The sequence below is a fragment of the Festucalex cinctus genome, chromosome 8 (genome assembly GCF_051991245.1).
Source record: "Festucalex cinctus isolate MCC-2025b chromosome 8, RoL_Fcin_1.0, whole genome shotgun sequence".
Classification (NCBI taxonomy): Eukaryota; Metazoa; Chordata; class Actinopteri; order Syngnathiformes; family Syngnathidae; genus Festucalex; species Festucalex cinctus.
Window position 1 is genome coordinate 15,341,976 of NC_135418.1, and position 21,481 is coordinate 15,363,456.

At 40.6% G+C, this 21,481-nt stretch overlaps 1 pseudogene across 1 annotated transcript in view; it reads left to right on the plus strand.

Annotated features, from left to right (window-relative positions):
- Nucleotides 1–1,578: 1,578 nt before the first annotated feature.
- The window catches only part of LOC144023612 (calmodulin-binding transcription activator 1-like), a 76,410-nt pseudogene continuing 56,507 nt past the window's right edge, over nt 1,579–21,481 (plus strand). Inside the window, exons 1-3 of the transcript XR_013284579.1 lie at nt 1,579–1,704; nt 3,491–3,586; nt 13,300–13,403. The product of XR_013284579.1 is annotated as a calmodulin-binding transcription activator 1-like (transcript). The remainder of the gene's footprint in view (nt 1,705–3,490; nt 3,587–13,299; nt 13,404–21,481) is intronic.

The window sequence follows — 21,481 nt, forward strand, 5'->3', positions numbered from 1 at the left end:
CATCCATCCATCCATCCATCCATCCATCCATCCATCCATCAATTTTCAACATGACTTATCCTATTCAGGGTTATGGGTTGCTGGAGCTTATCCAAACTTACTTCAGGCCAAAGGTAGAATAAAATTAAAAAATCATTAAAGATGTAAATACTTAGAAATAAACTATGCCATGATAATTTTTTGAGTACATTATCATTATCCAATTACCATATATGAGAAGTATATTATTGCTCAATGTCTTAGGGTAGTCAATTTTTAATAAGGACCTTTTTGCGCAACTTGTCAGCATCATATTGCCTCAAGTATTTATTCATGTAATGCTTTAGGGTCTTCACCATTTTTATTAGTGCACTGAATCCCTAAAAACTGCACAAATTCAGCTCTACAAGATTAAAGAGATGGTAATTTCATTAAAACCTTTTTGAATCTCAGACATGACTAATTGATTATATGTGACACACAATTATTATACTTCCATAAAGACAAAAGAAAGGAAATGAATGTTATGTAATGAGGTATGATTTAGCAATTCATTTAAGCTACACCAGCACAAATGACTTTCTGTACATTAACATTATAGTAGTAGTAGATCAGTGTCACATTCTTGAACTATACATACTGTATAATCATAAATCCACGTCGCTCTTTGTTACCCATAGTTAAGGTGCATAGACACCTGTAATGTAATGGAGTGAGTATTGTCCTTGCCAATACTTACTTTTATGCTTTTAGAGGAGTTGAATCAGTTCACATAATAATAATAATAATAATAATAATAATAATAATAATAATAATAATAATAATAATAATAATAATAATAATAATAATTATTATTATTATTATTATTATTATTATTATTATTATTGCAAACGTTTCTGAACTTCAACTCAGTCATCTGAGTCATAGAGGCAAATGGACTTGTTTTTTGAAGGAAAAAAAAAATCAGCGACTAAAAAGAAAGGTCAATTTGCCTCGATTTTGCCATGTGAGACTATTAAACAAACAGCCAATGAAAGTCGTGTGGTCTTTAGAAACTTTGTACCAATCAATCTCCTGCTGCTTTTCATCACGTTTCCAGCTGACGGATGCTGCTATAATGCGCATGTGCGCGGCCTGTGCAGGCAGGCGCGTGAGGAGCTGTCCTTTCAGCACCAAAGACAGCGGCCGCCTGCCCACGCTCATCTGCAAAGTCACTCCTCTCTCGTGGCTTTCCTTTCCCATCCTTCGTTTCAATTCACTTTGAGACCGCAGCTTGTGTGCGAGCGACAAAGCGATGAAGCAGCGCTCGAGGAGGATGAGGAGGCTGTCAAGGTTGTCCTAGAATACAGAAGTAGTGAAGTGACGTTGATAGGGGCGTCAGGCAAGAGAGGGGCGCGCGCGTGAACGTCAGTGGGCGGGGCCTGAGGGAAGCGCCTCCGTCGTGGATCCCCTCTGTCAATCACCGGAGCTTGAGCCAATCGCATGGCCGGACGTCGCGCGCTGGCCCGCCCTCCGCCGCCGAGTCAATTTCTCGGCACCGCCCCCTCCTTGAGCTGTCCTCTCCGAGTGTGCACGCGCGTGCGCCCCCCCCCCCCCCCCGCCCCTCCCCACCCAGCTCCTACCACCACCACTAGGTCGAGTCGAGGAGGAGGAGGAGGAAGAGGAGGAGGAGGAGGGATGAGGCGCGCGGCGGAGGGGAAATGGCTGCCGAAAACAAGCCGGAAGGTAAGACAGAAATATCGGTTTTATTTTGAGGTGGCACCGTGTCGCTATGTGGCCTTCGGACGAGGCGACGACGGGACGCAAGGGGGACCGACGAGGGCAGAGATAAGAGCTGGGCTTTCCCCTTTTCTTCTCGCCCGTCCCGAAAACACGCAGGCAGGCTGGCTTGGTGCTGAAGCAGCGACAGCATAAATAACCGAGACAGAGTTGCCGTGTGCTGTCGGTGGTGCTGAGAGCAGTCGAGCCGAGTGCTTTCGAAGCGTTTTAACGCGGAAAAGGATGAGGAGAGGATGAGAGTGGTTCACGCTGAAGGAATTCAGATGCTGCGGGCGAGCGCGCGTGCGCGTGCGTGTGTTTATGTGTCTCTCCTTAAAGTATAATAGACCGCTGGATTTCAAATTCCTGACACACACAACACTCAAGAGCTCTCAGTGCTCCATGTTAGGCGTGCGTGTGCGCGTGCGTGTTTGTGTGCGTGTGTGTTTATGTTTATGTCCATGTCTGGTTCTACATGAGAATCTAGTTGCATTTAAGTGTAGGCGAGAGAGGTGCATGCGGAGTGTAGTATTTGTGCCAGTTTTAAAGCAGTACTACTTGCTTCAAATTTTACTCCCTCCATTGAACTCTTGAGGTCATTATCACTCACAGCCACCATTTAATCCAGACTGTTATGCATTCGTTCATGCATTATTTAAGAGGCAGCAACGTTATCTCTATCTCGTCTCGTGGATTCATTAATTTATGTTTTATTCAGTGTGTTTCATTTGATTTGTTTATATTCACCCCCCACCACCACCCTTGTCAATGTGTTCAATGATTGCTTTCGTTCAAAGCCAACAAACATGCTACGCATGAGAAACACAGTTCCATTGCAGATTACATGGCAAAATGACGAAAGTGTTGACTGGGTTATTATTCGACTATTAATTGGATAGGGTTGATAAATGACGCAGGCTCTCCACCAGGGAGCGATACTGACAGGTATTTCTCCAAGGGGGGCAATTTTTAGCAACACAAATGCAACGCCAGATATTTGTAAAGCCCATTTTGTGACACAGGGCACTTAAAGCCTCTCTCACATACACAAATGCACACGTGCAAGCGAGCGTGCAGTGAGTAGCCACAGGCAGGGAGAAGGTCGTGGGTTGAGAGTCCCGTTGCGTGAAAATACTTGAACTGAAAGATGAGGCAGAAGGCCCATGGGCAGTTCAGCAGGCAGCGTACCACATAAATATAAAACCATCCCCCTTGCCCATATTGTCGAGACACACACACACTCACACTGCACACGGAAGGAAGCCTTTTGTCCACTGCCCGTCAGTGTTACATATAGGGAGGATGTTACGATTTACGATCCCTAGCCAAGCTGAATGAAAGCCAAATGAATCACGGCAGCGAGGGCAGGAGACAGCCGTCCTCTCTACCCATCCCATGGCAGATGTGCACAGTGGGCATGTGAACAGCATCCACCATATAGCTTGGAAGACCCTCTCCCTTTGCACTGGTTGGACTAGTTTGTATCATAGCAACAGTGGTCAGGGAAACAGAAATGATGAGGGTGAGGAGAAACTAAAGCAGGGTACAAGTTAGTCACACACGCGCAGATAGCATTTCGACTGTGGCCAATCGATCAGGGGATACAATTGACGCTCAGAAAATGGATCATCAGCCCACATTCATATCAGCTGGAGTTAGATTTGTGGGCTTAAGAGGAGGAAGAATGCGTAGAGGAGGAACAAATGCCAAGCGCTTCTCCTAAATATGTCTTTGTATTTTTCTCTTTTTGCAGGACTGAAGAAGATAAGAAATCCAGAGCGAATGGTCAGGATTGCAGTTGGTTACACGGGACACACCCCTCCCAAGAGTGATGACACCGACGCCAACAGTAAGAGGCACACAAACAAACGCCACACGTGTATGTGTGCGTTTAAGTGGCGAGCTCACATTTGTCTATGGCGCAGGGTAACTCTGGGAGTGAGTATAAAAGCTTTCTGGAAGAATGATGTGATGCAGGAACTGAGGTCTTGCTCTGTAGCAGATCTCACACATACACAACAAACATACACTCTATCTCCATGTCTCGCTGCTGAGACGTCATGATAATTCAGCACTGTAACTCGTCATGTTTATTCATGCATGCCGGTACAGTATTAGCGGGCACACATACACACATTAAACTGCACACTCGCATAGAAAGTCACAGTAAAGGCAAGGCTCATTTCAGCTATTAGCAGTTTATTGTCAAACCTAATCTGTACACATGGCATTATGTATCTGTAATCCTCGACGGGCCTGCTTAAAGTCAGCACTCAGGCAGGCTGAGTAGTCTCGGGTCGTTGCATGCTTGGGTGTGGGTGTGTGCGCGTGGCAGTTGGCTATATGCGCGGTGATCATTTTGATTAGTTATTGATAAAAGACGACATTGGACATGTGCGGGCCTACGTGCGTTATCAGTGTTGGACAGATGTAAGGACAAATAGTCGGACGTGGCCGCACACACACCTATGCATGTTGCTGACATGCAAATAGAAATAGAATAGGACAGGGGTGGGAACCTTATTCCTATCAGGGAACTTTTAATATTTATTGTATGGTGGAAAAATCAAACAAAAAATTATTGCTATGATGCATTTGTGGGTTTTAGTTCCAGTTCCTCTGAGGTTTTTAGCTCAATGGCCATAGTTTCTCGACCACTGAAATAGAATAAGAGTTGGCTATTCAATAGGAAAGCAGTACGGTGGTTAAGTGGTTAGCACATCCGCCTCATATTTCTGAGGTTCGGGCTAAGGATGTTCAATGCCACTTTTTTCTCAACTCTTGGCTAATCACTGATACCGATACCAAGTATCGATTCCACTAGTACTTTTGATACATTAAATTTCCCCAAAAAAGATGACGGATCATTTTAAAGAAAGACTGATATATCCCAATACAGCGTTTTTCCTTATAATTGCATGAACTTAATGTCAATTATATATTCATAGTGGTACCGGCCACCGTTGCAAGTACAGATACCTCAAAATAATAATACCGATACTTGATACAACTCCAGTTGGGGGTTTGAATCTGTGTTTTCAAGGCCTTGCAATTTAGCGGACTTTTGTTTTGCAATTTTCCTTTTTTTTTTTTTTTACAGTAGTGTACTTTTTTTTTTTAGATCTATGAAGGTTTGAACATTGAGAATATTTAAATAAGAAATGTGAGAAAATGTTATTGCCTGTCTGAGAAAAGTGTAAGAAATAAGTATGTGCGAGTACCGATATCAGGTATCAGTATTGGCGTGACACCTGGCCGCAGTTCAAAGTATCGGAACTCGTGATGGAGGCCGATACTGGTATCGACCGCCCTTTTGTGGCCGTTTTATGATCAGGAACATAGAGCACACGTCTTACAGATGATTGATATCTGTTGATATTTTGATACTTGATATCAGTACTCGCCCAATCCTAGTTGAGGGTTTGAATCCGTGCTTTCAATGTCTTGCTATTTAGCGGACTTTTGTTTGTGCTTAAAGGTATCAGGTATCAGTATTGGCGCGATACCTGGCCGCAATTCAAAGTATCGGTACTCGTGATGGAGGTCGATACTGGTATTGACCGCCCTCTTGTGGCCGTTTTAGGATCGGGGACATACAGCACATATGTCTGACAGATGCCTATTAGGAATTTATTTATTTATTTATTTAAATCCATTTTATTTTTCATTTTACAATCAGCAACTAGAAATTTGAAGAATAGAAAATTGCAAAAAAAAATGTTAAGGAAAAATGTTATGCTGGGTTATATAGGTTTTTCTTTAAGTTATCTGTCATTGTTTTTTGGGGGAAATTTTATGAATCAAAAGTACTAGTGGTGTCGATACTTAGTTTCGGTGACTAATCAAGAGTTGAGTACTCGAACTGGTATTGGTCTGAAAAAAGTGGTATCGGAAGGGTTTTACAGCCTTAAAATGTATCATAAATGTGACAAATAAAGTTGACTACTACACGGATTTCACCTTTGCGGATATTTTTTTTTTTTTTAGAGCGTAACCCCAGAGATAAACGAGGGAACACTGTACTCTGGTTTCCTCCTACATTCTAAATAAACGCATTTTTGCTTAATTGAACAGTCTAAATTTTTCATAATTGTCAATGTGAGTGCAAGTGTTTGTTTGTTTTTTCTTTCTGTTATGCGATTGGCTGGTCCAGGGTGTACCCCGCCTCTCGCCAAAAGTCAGCAGTATAGAAAATGGATGGCTGTTTGGACGTTCAATAGGAGTTGAGGCTTGCTATCCCTGTCTCCTATCTGTTCTGTAGTCCCAGTTGGAGGATTACCGGAGGAAAAGTTTATCAGCAGAATGATAAAATTAGCATGCACGCCCATCTCTCACTCCCCTTCTCATCCCCTCATCTCCCTCTTTCTCTCTTCCCTGCATCCATCCTCCCCCCTACACCCTAACTCATCCCGTGCAGCGTCTCCCCCGCCTTTCTTCTCTCTGCCCTCCTGCCCTCCCTCCAATCCCTCTAGCTGCTGCGCAATGAGCCTTTCTTTCTCTATGTCACATTAATTTTACCCCGAAAAGAGAGAGAGAGTATTTGTTGTGGGGAGGGAGGGGGGGGGGATTTCCCCTGACGCATCCTAATATCAGAGGGGGGAAGCGTTAAGAGTTGCATTTGGAGCATCTCTCTTTACTGAGAAGAGTTTTATAATTAACTGACAGCCTTCTCACAAGGGCATTGGCTTGTTTCTGTGTTAAATATGGAGATGGCAGTTTTATGAGGTAAAATATTCATTAGTCGCAGGCCTCACTTCTGTGTGATTTTGGTGTAAATCACAGCATTTGATCAGCTGCTAGAGCAATGTTTCACTTTGGTCAACACTTTCTGGCAAGCAAGTGACTTAATACGCCATTCGGTTCTCTTAGCATTCTAGGCTTGTGCTTTTTTTTACTACTTTTCATTTGCGTGTTAGACTAAAATAATGCATGCATTATTCATGTCCTTTATATGATACAATATATAAAGTCAAACGCAAGCTGTTCTGTGATGTTCGTTGTCTTCCAGGTTGTCAAAACTAATTTCCCATAGGAAATAATGTAAAGTGAATTAATTTGTCGAGGATCAAACTATCACCATCATGACATCTTTATAAACTGTACAGATATTTTTTTAAGTAATGTTTTAACATTCATACATGTCATTCAAGTAAAGAGCACCGTGTAATACAACCAAATCAAACTAAAATAAATTAAAACTTCTTAGCATTTTAAGACCCATAAGAGAAATATTCAACAATCGACTCACCTTTGGTTTTTGTAATACAACAAAATTAGACCGAAACTTTTTCCACCATTAATTGTCCGCTAACATGTATGACACAATTGAATTCCTCTTTATCTTTTCAAGAGGTGAAGTAAAAATAACTACATGTGCTCACTGTCTTATTATAACTGGCATTTGGCACTGCTCAGAATCAACCAGTCACATTCAAACTCATGTTAGTGCCAGTACACAAATGCCACCATTTAATCTGCCTTTGATTATATCCACACAAAATTCAACTGTTCTACTTGATTATTTCTGCCATTTTTCTGCCAACACTCACTACTAATTTAAACTGCTCATAGTTCTGTTCAGCTTACTTAGGCCCAAGTTCCAAAACTGCTTAAAACGTAATTATCCAACCATCCTGCTTCAGTGTAGGTATGTTGTTCTTTTGGTGATAAGCAGAGTTGTGCTTATGCCAAACATACCTTTTTGAATTTTGATCAAAATATTCATCCTTTGTTTCATCGGGCCGTAACACAATTGCCTATGCATGTTGGCAGATGTGCTTGTTTTTTCTTCAGCTGGAACTGTGCATTAGACTAGACAAAATTGAGGGAATAATGAGTTGTTCAAATTGAAAAAAGTCACGTTAGAAATAAAGTAAAACATGTTAGAAAAAGCCTACTATAATACAATAACTGGACTTAGGGTTAATTAGAGGCACTTTCAGTAGCGGCAGGTGTGAGTTGACTGATGAGTTTGAACGTGATCGGTTAATTCTAAACAGTCATATCCCAGTTATGAGGTGCAACACATAATTTCAATCGTTTAGTTTTAGAGCTGTGAAATTAATCAAAATTGAATTACACTCGCCAATTACACAATTGGCAAAAATCATTAAACAAACAAACAAATATGAACACTAATTTTGAGTTGTTCTGACGCATGCACACACGAGTTCCTCCGCCACGCCCCTTTCTCAAAGCTAGCTAGCCTGCAGTGTGCAAGCCATATTGCACACGACGCTGGCTGCACTCTTTCGCCAAATTTTTGCTAACACACCTGAAAATGGCGGGAAACCCGTCACAGGAATAAACAAGCAAGTCCAGTCGAAAACGCTTATTTGGGAAATATTTGGGTTTGCCGTGGAAGAGGAAGAGCTGGGACATATAAAGTGCAAGACGCGTTTCGTAGTGTGTCTGCACCCACCGGCAACACGATCAATCTTTTTAACCATCTTAAGTACTTAAGCACTTTTGTCAACAATGTTAAAATAGTATTCATTTTACAATGTCTTATACTATATTGAGCATACTTGAGTTCAAAATTTGCACTTGAGAGATCTATTGAAATTGTTTGTTATTTAAATGTCACAATATTTTTTGGGCAATTTACAAGTTTATAATAAGTAAACAAGTATAATACTTGAATTTATACATTTGCAACTTTTTTGAATTTTAAAATAACTAATTTTATAAATTTAGTTTGTTCCAAAAGGAACTTACATAATTATCGCGTGTGAAAGAATTTTGTCTTAATATATTTTTTTACATGTTCTTGTTTTTTAACCCCCCAAAATAGACGATTGTTTGAATTAACATAATTTCAGTTGTTATCAAAAATATCCATCCATCCATCCATCCATCCATCCATCCATCCATCCATCCATCCATCCATTTTCTTGACCGCTTATTCCTCACAAGGGCCGCGAGGGGTGCTGGAGCCTATCTAAGCTGGCTCTGGGCAGTAGGCTTGGTTGGTTTATCTCCAAGCGACATGATATTTCTATATTTAGAAGCCTGTTCATAGCGTCCTGGGACAGATAATTTCCCTGGGTAGCCAAAAACTTCAGAGAACTAAAGTTTTTTTTTTTTTTTTTGTGCCACATGTCCCACCATAGTACAGCTCCACTGAGGATCATTTGGAACAGATGGAAGGCGATTACCCACAGTACCCAGGCTGAATATTTTGAAACAGGGATGCATTGTGAGAAATAACACAACTCTAGGGTGTTAAAGCTCATCTGTAACGTTGGCCCTCTGTTGAGAAGGGAGAGGTATCAGGAGGATGGGTTAATATGGCGATCGTGTCCACGAAGGTGCGCTTTGAAAGGGATTTCAGCACCAAGGTCACCGGTGGAGAGAAAAAAAATGGCTGTGGGACAAATACTGCGATGTGTGTGCCTTGATTGGCAAGCACCGTGTGTGTTTGCATGCGTGCGCGCGTGGGTGTGTTTGTGTGCAGAATGGCTTTGTTTGATGTGGTGGTTCTGGTACATTTCAAAGGCGAGGCTCTGATGAGAATTCTTCAGAACAGCAGGGGGAGGGGAGTGGGGGGTTATAGCCAGGAGAGGTGGGGTTTAAACGCTGATTGGCATTCATGGCAGAGAGGCTGGAGCGCTGCTAAAAAAGAAATTAGGCTTTAACTAAGCTGCACCATTCAGCTGTTTAACTAAGCTGCGGCACCGTTCAGCTGTTTGAAATTCTGTCTTCTCAGGCCTTCTATTAATAAATGCATAATTGATTAGGGGCAGCATACGTGCTTGAACACACTTCCTCCCGACACCAACGCACATACGAGACAAGACCTCCCTCCTGTCCGAGAGCAGCACTTGCAACATCTTCCGGTGCGACTTTGTGTTGCTCCACCTCTTGTCCTTGCAAAAATGTGTGGCTGTGTAAATATTTCTCTCCCATGCTAAGTTTCTTTTCTGCTTCTCATTGGCACCCTCTGCTCTGACCCTCCCTCCCCTTCTTCTCTGTTCTGTCGTCTGCCCTCAGGTAGTCTATATAATTCCTATCTTCCCAGGGGAGTCATGAATGGACGCCCTCCACTCAAATGCTTATCAATAACCTTTGAGCGCACGCTCCCTTTGATATCTGTTGGGTACACGCTCACAAATGGACACAGATACACTTTGTGCATAGACAGGGGCTCTATCTTTTGAGAGGACATTTTGAAGTGGCCAAGTGATATTTTTCTGATGCGCCGAGGGATTTTTTTTTTTTTTTTTTTTTTTGTCCTTCGTCTTCTCAGTATTTCATTGCACCTCTGTTTTGACAACCTGCCCTTTGCAGCGGAGGTTTTGGTGTCAACATGGACTATGATTAGTGGTTGTGCGCTTATGGATCTCCCAAAAAGGGCAACAAATAACTTATATTGATATTTTTTGCTCGTCATCTCACAGCAAGAAGGTTCTGGTTTTGATGTTGCTCCCGCTTCCTCCCACAGTCCTTCATGACCCATCCCCAGAAAACAATCAAAATAGATGGATGGGTGGACATAAGATTGCTCCACTATCAATATATGATGTATTACATCAATAGATGCCATGAAGAACACACACAAAAAAATTGTATCTTACCAGCACTTAACTGGCATGACAGTGATCAAGACTTTTTGGTTAAAACTAGAGATGGGTAAATCCGGATACGAGGTATTGTGTCAATACCGTTTCTTATTTCAAGGTATCGGTACTCACGACCGCGGCTGATATCAGTGCCAGCTTGTGGTCAGGAACATAAGGGACAGATGTCTGACAGATACCCATTAGAAATTCCATTATTTATTTAAATCTATTTTATTGTGTGTTGTATATAAAATTTGCATTTCCTGAAAAAAAAATGGGGAAAAAAAAAAATTGCCATTAATTTCGTGCACTTTGAAGGAAAAATTACAATATCGGGACATATAGGTCATATTTATATATTAAAAAAAATTGTTATATTTTAAAAGCACACGTGGTACCGGTTCTTCTTGGCATCAGTAACGGTGACAACTGAAGAGTTAAGTGCTTATACGGGGTATCAGTCTGGAAAAAAGTAACCGAACGTCCCTAGTTAGAAAAACTTACAAAGTGTGTAACCTTTACTCTTACACAGTTCTCTAAATTTTTGTCCTGTTGAGTTTACAAGAGCAGGTTGTTTTAATGTGGATATAAAACTTTGCTCTTGTAAAAAAGGTTTTTGTAATGTAAAATAAAAATAGACTGAAATAAAGCACCAATAGGTTTTTATTACAGTGTTCAGTCTTCTTTGAAAATGAGTCTATCCGCATGGAACAGCTTGCCTAGGCAATATTTGCCCAAATGTGCTTTAAAGTGGTTGAATTTGCGAGGGCTTTTCTTGTACACAACCCTCAGCCAACATTTTTTTCCAAATGGATTTAGGTCAATGCTTAGGGTTGATTTTAATGTATGCTTAAGGTAATGGCATGCTGAAAAATCAACTTCTTCTTTATCTCTATGTCAGCCGTTTTGTTCCCCATTCATGTCATTTGGGAGTACTGTACTTGCATAATACTTATTACTTGATGCTGTGTCCATTGCCCATGAAGGAAACTGTCATCTCTTTTGCTTCACAAACTTTGGCTTGGTGCTTTAATGATTATTGCCCCTTATTATTTTGATAAACATATTGTACTTAATCTCAAATTCAACAACCCTTTGGGTGTTTGGAGGTTCCACTGTTATATCCATTCCACTGTGAGTAGAATTAACTCACAATAGATTGCCCTGCCCATATTCACTTTTTAGAATATATTTTGGACAGTCAAGAGAACATGTGGCACAGCGCCAGGACACAGTGTGCTGCAATATGGCGATTAAGCCAATGCAAGAGTCTGCTCATGCAACTCCACAAGGCTTTGGGGGTGCTGTCAATACTTGACTAGTGCCTTTTAGGGATTTATATTATGGTGACAACCCCCATAATCATCGTCATTAAATGTAACTGATTTTATTTCACTAGATGAGCCTAATTTGCTCACTGATTCCCTTCGAAGACAATCACAAAGTCTCCCCCTCATGACCCGAAATACACTGTAAAGCAGCGATGCTATAATAGAGAGTGAGAGACACCCATGCAATTGTACGTGATTGTTTCCAACCAAATGAACTCATAATGTATGATAATGGCGCTCCTCTGGAACGGAATCTGTACCCGTGTGGGCCTGGGATTTTATGTGTATAGCTCCATTTAGAGTCCAAAGTGAAGTATTCTGCCACTCCCTATGTGCAATTTATTTGACTTGGTACCATGCCTATACAATCAATAAATGTCAGCGCCTAAATGAAAACAAAAATGGTGGACATTCTAGTGTGCACTGCAAGATGTGTGCGTTCGCCTACAGTATTAATAAGGTTTAATATGATTATTAACCCAAAGTTTATCCTCCTCAGCGACATTTTTTCCTCATTGATTATAGCTAACCTTTTTTAATGTGTTTTTCTCATAAAAACAAAAAACAAAAACTTCTCAGTATTATAATGGATTAAGTTCGTTTAGCAAAATCAGCTTCTTATGTCCTTCAGATGCTTGAGCAAATGATTATGCTGAATCGCATGCTTAAAATCACTTAACACTATTATTCAGAAAGAGTTGGCTGTTATTTTATGAACATTTTTTTAACACTAATCTGCAATATTTGCTTTTCTTGAATAGATCAAAAGATATTTGGTTTAAACAACTTTCAAGGATATCTGCATAATTGGATTTTTGGTTCTCCTTTTTAAATAAAAATCCTGACGACTCGTTTCATATTCCAACAACATGCGGTGAGGAATGGGCGGACAGACTTTTCTACTATCACAATACATTTCTGTAGACCGAGGGGAGCGGTCGGGGAGAGTAGGGGCTACTGTGAAAAATTGTTTCAGTTTTTTTTTTTTCAATTTTTTCAAAAAATGAATTTCTGGCTACGGTCTTACGACAGCTAGTCAGTGGAATTTTGCTTAGCTAGGAGGTAAGCTGTGGAGAAAAAAAACGACGTGCTAAAAAAAAAAAACAAAAAAAAAATACTGCTAATTTGGAATTTGCGTTTCAATTTATTTTTAATTAACATAAAAATCAAAAGATTATTATTTTTTTCTCAATTGTTCCCCAGTGTTATTAGTTTAGCTTATTTCAAGCATGGAACAAGGTAATAAATAAATAATTTAAACTTGTAAGGAAACTGCTCAATAAAAATGCAAAAATCTGTTCAAGAATATACAATTACAGTAATAGGAGTTCCATCATTTACTAGCTTTTTACTGTATACTAAAATGAAAAGGACTCTAAATTGTCTATAGGTGTGTCTCACGTGCGACTTAACGAGGACATAAAAGTGGATGGATGGATGGATGGATGTTGACATCCTTTTGCAACGTGCAGCTGTCAAAGAAACATGTCGGCATCGATAAACATAAATGATATGCTTTGAAACACACACATCCGGTGGATCGAACACTTTGAAAGCCCGTTTACAGTCTCCTCTCTTCAGACATCTGAATAAATATTGTGCATTTGTCTTCTCTTGTAATTCTTAACCATCCATTATTTTACCTTCACCCTGCTCTCCCCTCGCTACAGGTGAGCCAGGCCAGTTGAAAATCTACCTTCCTAAGAAGCTACTAGAGTGTCTGCCCAAATGTTCCTCTCTTCCCAAAGAGCGCCATCGTTGGAACACTAACGAGGTGAGAATGTGACACACTCGTGAGGGAAATATGCGTAACAGTGAGATGAACTCAGTGTTTTGGCTGGTGACTCATTTCTGGCTGAAGTCACCATGAGGGCTGGATGAAGAGGAGGTAAACAAACATGAGGGTAGTTTTTCATTATATAAACCTAAAACTGTGACACGAGGGAAGAAAATAAACACACAAACCCAAGCTCAGCACTAAAATGGCACTGATTTTGGCATATGATGTAGCTTTGTAATCCCAACAGGGCTGAGTGATACTGTACATAAAACACAGAGGCTTTTGAGTCCGACTCTTAATTCCACTTGCACATTACCTGCTCGGCTTGGCATGTCTCTATTCACTGTTGATGATTTTCCATTGACAAAACCAGGTAGTATTTTTAGCCTTACTAATTGGTCCAGAACAATCATTCTCAAAGTGTTGTATGCTCCCTCCATTGGAGCGTGAAGAATCACATGTTCAAACTGTGCATAATGTTACAGTGGCTTTAATGTCTTTTTGTTTTTGTTTAGTTTTTATCCAGCACAGAACATTTGTATTTAACTTTCAAGGGCAATACATTTGCATTCAATGTTTATTTTCAAACATTTACTGTATTTAGAGACACTTTTTATTTAATTTTTGTGCATATAAAATGAGCATGGAATTTTAGTTCAATCATTATTTAAGTACAGTTTTTTAATTTTTAGATATTTAAGTACAGAGTTAAAACTAAAGCTGAAAAAATGTTTAGTTGTTTCCTCTGATATTAAATATATACTTTTAGGTATAAAACCACACTTCATACTATATACTACTCTATTTTAATGTTGGTCATGATAATAGTACTTGGAGAGCCAAGTATTTTTAGGTGATACTGGAGGCTCTATTTTTGCTTGGCGTAAAAACTGGCACATCTTCATTTTCATGCCAGGGAAAGTCTAGTTTACCATGTTTGGGCATTGCACAGACCGCACTGTTCTTTTCTGGGCATTCTGGCAGAACAATGGGGTTTTCTATTACACACCCCCGACGCACCTAACAATTTGGTGAGAGAAAGTAGGCTAGAATTTAGACCACATAAAGGCAGGTCTAAGTTGTGGCACAGGTGGTGTAATGCCATTTTGGTGGATTTGATCAAAAAGCACGCAGACACATTCTGAGAAATAGGGACCGTGTTGTCAAATGTTTGAGAACAACAAGCAAAAGAAAAAAATAAGCATGGTAATGTTCTCTCTGTGCTGTCCGTTACATTTCTCCGGGTACTTTGGCTTCTTGCCACATTTCAAATATATGCATATTAGTGGGGGTGTGAATGTGAATTTTGTCTATATGTGCCCTGCGATTGGCTGGCAACCAGTCCAGTGGTGTACCCTGCCCCTCACCCAAAGTCAGCTTGGCTAGGCTCCAGCTTATCTGCGACCCTAATGAGGACAAGCGCTATAAAAAATGGATGGATGGCTGCTAATGTTGGCTTACCCTGTCTATGTGCCAGGTGTGATACTCCACAGTCTCTACTTTGCTGCAGCGGACAGTTGTCTTGCCGCTCTCAGCCTGCACATGAATTATTTTTGTCTCCTCACCTAGATGCCGTGAAGTAAACACAGAATACCCTCGTTCTCCATCGTTGACGTTAGTGTGTCTCGTTCTGACTCCAACCGCCCCAAACCGAGACGAGTCGAGCCGAGACAAGATGTGCACTGCCAATTTTCATCCATGGCTTTTTTATCCTGCAGATAGAATGAACCATGGGTCAGTAGAAGAAAAAAACCGTTATCTCAACATTGTTACTAGGCAACCAATAGACGCTGTTAAGCGCATTCTATTTTGGGTCCCGTTTTTTTTTTTTTTTTTTTTTTTGCCTTGTGTGTAAACGGTGGCATAGATACTGTGTGTATTGCCGCCGACAAAACAAAAGGAAGACCGAACAATAAAAAGCTCTGTGTGATGACTAAACAACAAAAGCAGTGACCAGGCACCTTGACGATTTGATCATCATGAGTTATTTTTTTCACACCTCATTAGTCAGCTACAAATGTGTGAATTCTTAGTAGAGTAAACAGGGCAGAGCTCCCCCAGATTCTATATCAGTGAAGAATGCCGATACTCATTTAAGTCAGTTAACTGTCGGACTAAATTTTCAGCCTGCGTACCAAACTAGATTTCAGGGTTTTCCCAGTAAGCCAAAAATTTCTTCTCTGCATTATGTCATGCACCATTACTTAATGATGCATTTATTCCAATGAAGATTTTTGGATGAAGTAGGGCATTAAATTTTCAACGGTTGTGTTAAGGTGTGATTAATCAACATACTTAATAATCAGTTAATCAATTACTTTGATCATCCCTTGTCCAAATACTGAAAGGAAGAACTAGGATAAAAGTCTGACTAAAAGGAAATCTCATTCCTAATGGGTTGTCCAATTATAGAACATGGGGTGGCTTTATACCAGAAAGCCAAACTTTTTTGCTTCCTGTGCCACTTCCTTTATGCAACTTTCACTAGAATGACTGGGGCGCCTTCTCTGATGCTAATTCCAGTTCTCATTATGCATCCATGGATTCTATCAGCATTTGAAATTTACACCAGGGGGCAATAATATACTCGACTTAATATACACAAATATCAAGAACGCCTACAGAGCCATTTCCCTACCCCACATGGGCAAGCCTGACCACCTATACTGTTCTCCTAATAATAAAGTTTTGTTCCAAGTCCTGCTCTTTTAATAAGTGCCGTGCACTTTTTCCAGCCTCATGTAACGTTACACCTGACATCACCAATGAATACAGTCTTAAAATACTTGCATTTTGTGACGGAATATAGCTGTTAGCTAAGAAAGTGTCTAATGCATTGGTTCTTAACCTTGTTGGGGGTACTGAACCAGTTTCCTATGCACATTCATCGAATCCTTCTTTATTGAAAAATAAAATATGATTCCCCCCCAGTTCAAGACATAAGGTTTACTGGTCAACAAAAGGCTTGAGTGGCTATTTCATCGAATCTGGCTCTCTTCACCTTGAATTCAGAAAATGTTATACGATGAAAACAGCAGAGGGCCCAGAATTGAACCTTGTGGAACACCATACGTTCTCTAATACATATGAATTCATATTGCACACATTCATCGGAACACTTTTTTTTTTTTTTGCTCGACATAGTTAGTATGAAGGGATTACAATCATAATCACACAACGACACCATCACAATAGCCACAAATCGACTACTGAGCGCACCAAATTCCCTGCAGCACAGACAGCCAATGATGGCCATCATCATGAATCATTTGAGTCTGTTATGTCTTGACTCCTCAGACAGACTCATCGAGCCCTTGGGGATTGATCAAACCCATGTTAGTAAACCTGCATTTTGCGACAGATATTAGCTGTTAGCAAGGAAAGTGTGGCTGAAACGGGTATCACGTATCACCTGTATTTCTTGTGTATGCATTGCACTGCTCGACACTGGCGGCTTGCGACATCCATGGCGATGCGGTTGGCCTCTGTCGGGACATTTTCTCTATGTGCTGGCGGAGCACTCCATTATGGATGAGTGTTTGTGTGTTTGTGTTATTGATTACCAAGTCCAGCATTATTATGCAATGCAAAGCTGATTTAGCTTGTGGTTTTTCTCTGAGGAAAGTCATTACATTTCTCATGCAATCCATCTCAATGAAGGTCATACTGTGAGTTAAGCAACAACGCCGATTGAACAGTGGGCTCACGTGAATAGGCTGTGCGTGTGGGTGCGCGCGTGTGTGTGTGTGTGTTAGAGCAACCACATGAGCACTACTGGTTAGTTAAAGCAGCGCCAACCAGAGCATCCTCTGCCATTTATACCCAACTCACAATTGAGTCCTCTTCGTTAGGAGCCTGACATTTTTGGGAATACTCGTGGGACAGAAGCCAATTACAAAATTCATCTTGTGACTGGGCCACGTCAGGAAAAATGTCAGCAAGACGAGGCAGGTTTGGAATCATAACAATGAGGGCCGTTCTTATTTAAATACAATTATATTAATAAACACTTCGCAATGCCGGGCTTTGTGTTTTTATTGGCATTCAGTTATTTTTCTGCTCTTGTAACTGGTTGCAAGCAGCCAATGGGGCGGTGCATGACGTATTTGGATTGATGACACATGGTGCTGTGCCAACATGATGGCCATATGGTGGGAATAAAAGCTGTGCAGCACAACACAAGGTAATCGAAGACAAGGCTGGTGATAACATCACATCAAAACAATTGCATTGCCTGAAGGGGGTGGAATTATTCTGTCATGGGATTGGAATGAGACAGGTGTATTTTTGAGGAAGTCGGTTGTGTACAGCAGAGAATTTACACTCCTGCGTCACCCTCTTCTCTATCAACATCTCTCATTGCCTCTCCTTCCGCTCTCTCTCTCTCACTCTCTCTGCTGAGGAGGCACAGGCTCAGTTCAGGGGGAGGTTCGGTGTCCCTCAGTGAATTCCTTCAAAGCTCTTCCTCCAACCAGGCAAAGTTTGCTGCATATTTAAAGACACCATTGTGTCTTCTGCTTCTCGTGGTTGGTGCTTTCATTGGGTTAGCTGTGTGAGCTACGATTGCGCCTGACTTATGTACTGTTGTGAATGTTTCAGCGTGTGTTCGCCTCACCTGTGCACAGCTCTGGATGATTGAGCCCAGATTATGTTGTATCTAATGCAACAAAAACAGATTTTCTTTATTGTTTCTGTTGACATTAATCGTATTGCGCAACATATGAAAATCGAGCACTAACATAACATCTGCATCATCTACAACAGTAGGCACTCCAGCACAGACTAAGAATTAGATTGTAAAGGATTGCCAATTAGACTCTAATCATATCCAATAGAAGAACTTAATCTAATATTCTGTCTTAACAAGGATAACAGTGTTCAGTTTTGATTGACAGCCAGTCAAAAATCTATGAATTCATTCAACATTATTTATTGTTGCCAATCAAACTCTATCGTTATTCACTTTCTAAAGGCCAAATATTGATATCCGATTTTACAGGATGTATTGTAATTGATAGTGTAGTGGTACTTGTGGGTTCAGTTCCCACTCAGTGATGAGGTGAATGTGAATGGTCTCTTTATGTGCCCTTTGACTGACTAGTTAGTGGCTACTACTCCATTGTGTAGTTTGCCTTTCACCCTGCAGCCAGCTAAAATAGGCTCCAGCTCACCTTTGAGCGTCCAGGATAACCGTGTGACATGGATGGATAGAGTTCATAGGAGCGCAAGATGGTGGTCACATCTGCATCACACTGGATAGGTCCCAAGTTCAAAACTCTGCTCAGGCAGTGTCACGTTTTTATGTTCTGCCCAGGGTTGTGGATTTTTCTCCAGATGCTCCAACTTCCTAGCAGACATGTTGGGTTCGGACTCTAAATCAGGTGTACTCCAATGCAAATCTTAAAGGGCCACTAATAATTTTCGCAATGACTGAAGTGTCCTTTGCATTGAAAACAACACAAAAAACGCTAAAAATAAAATGTCATCTTCATTTTGACGTTACAACGTGTATGTGGCCACTGTCACAAGCCCTAAATAAATATATATGGATGGTGTCAAAAGAACACTTTCCATTTTGAATATAAACACAAAGAACGAAGGAAAAATGCATATCTCGCCTGTTACTCAGGGGCTTCACACTCACTTTTTTTTTTTAAGAAGTGAACCTGGAATATGTCATTTTCGTGCAATCGAGGCTGCTATCTCTGGCAAAGTGTCAATGTGTGAACTTTTCCAAAAGCGAAAGTGAAATTTAAAAATTGCCCTTGCAGCATTCATACTCTGAGTGACCCAGTAACAGTCTGTGTAGTGGAGATATTCCCCTCTGTTGCTAGTTCAGGTAAGTGGGGTTGTCATCGCATCAGTGTGTCGGCCAGAACACCACTTGAGGGCAGACTTAGAGGAAAGACGGTAACATATTCACAGAGGCAGATATGTGCGTTTCTGCTTTACTCCAGTTTTTAGAATACAATTCCTCTTTCTTTGTGTATGTGTTTTCTAATGGAAAAAGTATAACCAAACAGATTGGTGAACCCAAACATAGCAGTTTCAGCATAGTTTTGGTCTCTTTTCAAGTTAGCAAAATTTACACTATATGACATTCGATATCTGCTTACATTCTGAATGACAAAGCTCACCACATCGGTTAGCGGATTGCAGCTGACTTAGTTATTGTTGCACGGTAGCTTTCACTAATTAAAATCATATTTTAATCCATTAATAACATGTTCTGATTAAATTTGTAATAGCTAAAGCTAGCAAGGCACTGACAGTATACTTAGTGAGTCGACCTAGTGACCTAGTGAGTCGCATCCTCTACTACTTACAAAACTCATGTGAACTGGAGTGCTTGAATGGCAAATATACAAATGAACACAAAGTTGATAAATAGGGCACCTAAATTATAAATGAACATAACTGTCCCTAAAAATTAATGTATTTGGCCTTTTCTGCAGGCTGCTGTGTATCATTTGCATGGAGAAAAGTTCAGTTATATGCACGCTGACCAAATTAAAACACAGTAGAGGAATAACAGCCCAGGTGCCAAAATTGGCTGACTGGTGAGCCTGTGCTCAAAATTTCCTATAAGTATGAATGTGAGTTTGAATTATTTGTCTCTAAATGTCCTGTGATTAATCGGTGACCAACCCAGGGTTTACCCCTCCCGCCCAAAGTCAGCAGGGATAAGCTTCAGATCAGTGATAATTTCGTCGACGAAAAATTTTTGTCACAATTTTTTTTCTAGACAAACAATAAACAGAAACTAAAATAGAATCGATTCATTCAGACTATACCAATAACAAAAACTGACTGACAATTTTGTCAGTGACTAAAACGAAAATGAAAATAACAGACGAAAATTCACACAATCCAATCAGAGGGAATGAAACGCGGGTTGGAGAAAAGAACCACTCAGAAACTGTTGTTCACTCCACTTTATTTAATGTTCAAACATGTTAACATTCTTTTTTTTTTATTGAGGTGAAAACTAAGTTTTATTTTTGTCAGTTCGACATGTTTCATTGAAACACTTAATCAAGACATTATATTAAATGTGTCTTGCGTGTTAAACGTCAAGTCAACAGTAACAAATTAGTGTGTTATAATTTTCTGTATAAAAGTTGAAATGTATACTGAATGAAAATATTGACTAAACTGTCAATTTAGTCGACTCAAATTGCTCTCTTTTTCGTTGACTAAAATTGGCTTTATTTTCGTCGACTAAAATAGGATTAAAAGTCCAATACAATCAGATCACTAAATTACAACTGAAACTTGAATGAATTTTAATCAAAAGACTCACTAAAACTAAATTAAAATTGTTGTCAAAATTAACAGTGCTTCAGATCACCCACAGCTTGGCAAAGGAAGACAAGCATTATTGCAAATGAATGGATAGATTTTGCAGGTGTACCTAATGAAGTGGCCATTGAGCGTGTCCCGCATGAGTCTTGACCGAGCCAACAACAAATCATCCCGAACAGATGCTGCTCGTGAGGTTTCGTGATACGTTGTGTAAAAGTTGTGCGCATTACTAATGCGGCGCATGTATGCCGATGCAGCATAGAACATGATTTGTATGGTATGTCATCACCTACTGTTTTGGTGGTGATCTACATGCTCTTTATTAATGACTCCACGGAGGAGTGGAATATGATTTCCCTGGTTCCTGCGTGCGCACGTGTGTGTAAGAAAAAGAGATTACCATTCGGATCTCATGCCTCGGCTACAGCTGCACCCGAGTCATGCAATCACCCGATATGTCCTTATTCTCACCTTTTCCTTGGCGTGCGTACGCTTCACAAAGTGTCTGAGGCATCTGTGTGTGCGCGCGCATTTGTTTCTTTGCTCGTGTGCGCGATGCCATATGATCCTCTGATCTCTGTTTTGTCACGCATGGCTCCCCCTGACACCTTGGCCTCCCACAAGCACTGAGCTGAAACCCACGTTCATTTTTACTCCGTCCACTCCTCCTTCTGCTCTCTGTCCTTTCCCTCTCCTCCTTCCCTCCCTCTCTCTCTTTTGTGTATCTACTGATGTGTGAAATTATTCTGGGATGGAGGGATGGATTC